We start from the raw sequence: 5,342 nt of genomic DNA on the forward strand, positions 1-5,342 counted from the left end.
AACCTGTAAGTAGGAAATTGTTGGGCATAAGATGTATATCTGCAGCTGTAGCGGGGGAAAAAGCTAACAAAACTGCAAAGTGTAGTATAAGCTACTTTGACTAAGGGCAGCATTGTAACTTTTTGGGTGACTAGTACTGAAAATGGTGGTCCAGTCTCCACAAAAAGAAAAAGAGGAGGTTCAACAAGCATGACAAATCACACAGGGAAAAAACTTCATATGGAAAGGTATGGATGTTGCTTGGTTTTGAAGACAGTTAAGGTAGAAAAGATGATTAAAAAAGAATAATGATCATAGAAGACTAGTGCAGAGTTGACCAGTTTCTCTCACTGCAAAACTTGGGAATTCATTGAATTATTTTAGAATTATTTTTACACAATATGTGCTTAACTGAGAAACATGCAAACTTCTGGAATCATGGCATTTAAGAAGATAATGGTAAAGAAATCGTGCATTTACAGAAATAAGAAGAGTGTCTGGAGTTGTAACTATTGACAATACGTGTTCTGTTAAGGAAATGCAATCTCTTGCTTCTGGCTCAGAGCTAATCTCTATTTAGCAACAATTAAGTGCCATCTGAGTGGGGGAAGGATTTTCTGTACTTGATCTTGGGTTTTATTACTCCTAGTGAGGCATCTGTTCCTGCTTGCTGCAAGAAGCTTCATGGACTTCAGTACGAGTCAGTCCAGGCAAATTAATGTGTTTCCACATGTTTTGTGCCTCTCTGCCTTTGCTATCGTGTACTTTGGGGATTCCTTTTAAAGCGTGCACGTTTGGCTGGTAGACAGTTGCAGAGAAGGTGAATAACATGAGGGACATTCAGGTAAATTCATGAAATACTTCTCAGAAATATGGGGATTAAAACTATTAACTGCAGAGTGATCCACAGAGTATTTCCAAAATATTCTACGTTCCCTGTTTCTGAAGCAAGGGGAACCAACACACGTGCAAGTCAAATGCAGCGATCAATCTCACGGCGGTGTTCACGGGCTCATTTGAACTGCTGGTGCTTGGACCTGTGGCTGCTTAACAAGAAGAGCTCTATACAGGACAAAGATACTCTTGTCTGAACACCACCTTCCCTCCTCTGCAAGCGTTTGGGGGCAGAACGGAAAACTGGTGGTAGTGATGGAGAGTTTGAATACCACTGGGAGAGGCTAAGATGAGTTCGGAGTGTATGTGGGGAGGCTAAATGAGTGGAGGCAGAGAGAAAGCTCACAGTTCAGGAAAGGTGTTGCATTTTGCACTCTTCTGTTAGGATGACCAAAGAGATCTGCCATGCAGACAAGTAATAAATCTAATTTTAATCATGGTATTAAAGGAAAAGACCAGAACTGTTGGACTACAGGCATAATGTTTCTTGAGGTTGAGGGAGTTTCAGTAACTGAAGTCTCTTCAGTACTGTAGTTTGTCTTGGTATTTTTAAAGCCAGAAGGAGAAAAACCAGCTCAGTCTGAATTTTAAACAGTCCAATTATCACCATCAAATAAACATAATTCCAACAATTCATATTGAATGAATTTTGGGTTCAAAAATTACTTTTGAAGTCAGCACAAGTCCTTCCACATGTTACTGGGGGAACCACGTGTCGTTTGTGCGCAAAATAAACTGTATTGGCTCGTGTATGTATGTCTGGGTGTAAGTATCGGGCTGTTAAAGCATCTGAGGTGAAATAATGGGAGGTGTTTACAATGTTGTCCACATAAATGACAAAACTGAGAGGAGCGAGGCGCTCTGGCTGGCAGCTGCCTTTATGCACGTCGGGAGACACTGACTCCCCTTCATCAGCGCAGGCTTCCTTGTTCTCAGATGCTCCTCCCAGTAGTTGCCAGGCAACTCTGGGATATCGGTGTATGCTTTGCCCGGATGTGTGTGTGAGATTAACTAGTTAAGGGATTTATGAGGAAAACTAAAAATTTAAGTTGCTTTTCTGGAAATACCATCTGGTATTTTGAAGGCTGAATGTTAGAGATGAACATTTGAAATCGGCTGACAGTGGTACACCCCTAGAAAGTGCAACTTGGAGGGAGAGCTAACCTGAGGAAGTGGAAGAAGTTGTTTGGTTTGCTTATCATTCATCAAAGAAAACTTGTAAAGATAATTGCATAAATGTGTCATAAAATCTAGTTTTAATAATCATGAATTGGAAAGTTTCAGGGCTTTCTTTTCCAAGTCCTTTTATAAATTAAAATTTTAATTTCTGATTATACATTTCTGTACTAAGTAAATTCAAAGAGGCAGTAGCTTTTCCTCCTGTCAGTTTTTGTCTTGTAACATCATTTAGTCTCATAGACTATCTCATCTGGTAGGAATAGACTTTTTGGGATAAACGGTGTGAAGCCACAGAACAGACTCAAAATTCACATTATACTTCAGCATAGTGTGAGAGTTCTTACTCTGTTCAGAAGGTTTCGCTCTAAAGACAGGCAGTTGTGTAATGTGTGTAGGAACTAGGACTCCGCCAACGAATGGCTCTTGCCGAAAACTTTGAGGCCTTCAGTAACTACAACTTTTGCATGAAAAAACATATCCAGATAATACAGTCTGCAAGTCTAATCATGAGGTTTATGTGACAGAATAGCTCTTTCAGTTGCATGTCCTCCTGTGGGCCCATGTTTGCTGTAGCTGCATTAAGCCAGGTTTTAAGGAGTATCCATTACATGTGACGTACTTGGAGCCTCCTCAAACCTCTGCTGCTGCTAAGTGCAGTACAAGACGTTAGAAGCAGGATGTTTGCTTGGCTGTGTTGGGGCAGGTCGTTATCTTTATGAATATTACTTGCTTTCTGAACAGTGACACCAGTGTGAGCGTTTTGTTCACTTCAAGGACTTTTAAAATTCCTGGTTTTCTTTCTGTTTGCAGAGACAATGTTTTGATTATCTTCTGAATACTTAATTCACAAAACCAGGACACCTTCAACTGAAATAGCTGTTTAATTACAGTGCGTGTGTAAAGGTGTTTTGCAGGAGTTAATAGTTGGTAACTGGGGGACACAGGACTCGCATCGGTGGCAGCGCAGATGTTGGCCGTGCACTTTCTTCTGCTGACACCTAGTGGGTAGAGACAACATTTAATGGGTTTTCTTTCATAGGCTGTCTTTGTTGGAAACAAACACCCCAACACCTGTGAGAAGGTGAAGCTGGCAGTGTCGGCTGAGCGGAAGCAGGGGCATGGAGGGTGGGATGCAGTACCACACGTGGGTTTAGGTTTGTTAGCTTTGTGCGCTAGCTGAGCTATAGGGGTGCTTCTGCACCTAGCTCGGGTACGTTCACTTAAGAGCAGGTTTGACATACAGTCTTCTCCAAGTCTGTTCTCTGGATCCGTGGTCACTCCAGTGAGCTTTGCTCTGTACCACACCACCTAGCCTGACGGATTTGAAAAGCTTGTTTACTTGCACTTTCCTTCAAAATCTGTATGTCCTGAACAGGTATTTCTATTTCCACATCGTTTTGTCTGTGTTTCATTGCTATAAATCTGTCCCTGGAGGTATTTAAACCATCCCTGCAGGTACTTAAGAGACCGGTCAATGTGGTGCTGAGGGACATGGTGTGGTGGTGACCTGGCAGTGCTGAGTTAATGGTTGGACTCGACGAGCTGAAAGATCTTTTCCAATCTAAACAATTGTGTGATTCCAGGAAACACATTGTAAGGTGAACATTTCTGTGCTTATTTTTCTTTTGCAGTGCTGCTACTTTTTGTATGGATAATTAAGGGGGTGTACTTTTAACATTCATAACCCAAGGAAGTACTGGTGTCCAGGTGCTCCTGTGGGTAGTTTGCTCTTGAACTTTGCTGGTTTGCATTGCTAAATTCTTGCACGTGGGCCCTGTAAAGTTTGGTGTCTCTCTGATGACGAGCGTGCAGGGCGCACCGAGGAGAGGGGTGGGTAAAGCAGCTGGTCCTGTTCTCGGTATCAACACACTGCTGCAGCCACTGAATCACTGTCTTACTTCTACAGAAGTAAATATTTTTCCACAACTTCACTTGCACAGTTGCAATTCCCTGCTATCCCAAGTATTATGCTTACCATGTCATCAATCTTGTTCCTCATATGAGCTCTGAACGGGTTCTTATTACCCAGGGTACTGTAGCTGCCTATCCTAAAGAATTATTGTTGCTCTGGCATCGTGTCTTTGCTGCCAAGAACTGTGTGTGCTTTGTAAGAAAGCTTTTGTTCTTTACCTCTGGTTCAGTTCATGACCAAGGAAGGTAAAGATTAGTCCCATAGGTATTTAGGGCTCCTACAACAGGGGGAGAGTTTAAAAGAGTTTTAAGAGGACAGTTTATTCACCTATTTTGATTTTTCACACCACTAAGGATTTTTGCTTTACGGATTCGTACATAACACCATATCAGTAAGTCCAACTGATGTATTCCTCAGGCAGACCTTAAAGCAGCAGTGTGATGATGCCACAGACGGCCACGGTATTAATTACTTCATGTCAAATCTCTTGCCCAGACTAACGCTATAAATTCCTTGAACAATTCCAGATCCATGAGATCTGACTGGGACAGAAGTCAGAAGAGTAGACGATGCGTGGTGCCGAGTGAAAAAGCAAATGCCAGATGAGTCCAAAAGGAAATTTTGTTGGAATATGTGTGCAGTAACATAAAATAGTGCATGCTGCATACGGGTGGTGATTCATTCTGAAAAGGCTTTGTAGCATTCAGTGCTCTATCTTCTATGAAGTATGATTGTTGCCATGGTGAATTACTCTTTTAAGTTATTCAGAGGAAAAGTAAATAGTTATTTCCAGCTCCCAGTAATTGCCACATCCCAGTTACTTCCTCTCCATAGCTGCTTTTTTTCCTGCGTGTGTATTTTAGAGGTACACATTGTACACAAAGCAGACCCTTCCCTTTCACCAGAGCTGTCTCCATAGGGCAGGGCTTCAGGAATCTGGATAGAAAGAAAAAAAAAAAGATCACTAATGCTTATATTACACAAGTACAAACTTAAAAATAAAAAAAGGCAAACGACCCCGAACTGTAGGGGAGACAGTGAGCACAAGTATAGAAAATAAAGCCTTTTGATTTACTTGCAATTTTGGGGGGCTCCTGTTGAAGTTAGCAGTGATGCGTATTTAATAAGAATTTCCTCCCACCCATCTGTACTTTTTTCCTGTTCAAGTGCTGTCAACTCTCAGATACATTCCTGTATAGCCAGTCTAGTAGTGCCTAAATGGTGGTGATTACTAAATCTCACTCTGGTGGCTCTGCTAACAGATAGGAGTAGAGAACGCTGATATTGACAATGTGTAAAACCTGATGTTTGTGTGATAAAAATGGAGATAAACTGAGTTTCTCTACATTCTGGAACTGAAACATAAGATTCTTTCCCT

At 41.5% G+C, this 5,342-nt stretch overlaps 1 protein-coding gene across 1 annotated transcript in view; it reads left to right on the plus strand.

The window, feature by feature from the left end:
* The window catches only part of LOC104495831 (DENN domain-containing protein 1A-like), a gene marked incomplete at its 5' end in the record, with an annotated part of 111,914 nt that overhangs the window by 45,503 nt on the left and 61,069 nt on the right, over positions 1-5,342 (plus strand).

This window comes from Buceros rhinoceros, unplaced genomic scaffold (genome assembly GCF_000710305.1).
Source record: "Buceros rhinoceros silvestris isolate BGI_N320 unplaced genomic scaffold, ASM71030v1 scaffold7296, whole genome shotgun sequence".
NCBI classification, from domain to species: domain Eukaryota; kingdom Metazoa; phylum Chordata; class Aves; order Bucerotiformes; family Bucerotidae; genus Buceros; species Buceros rhinoceros.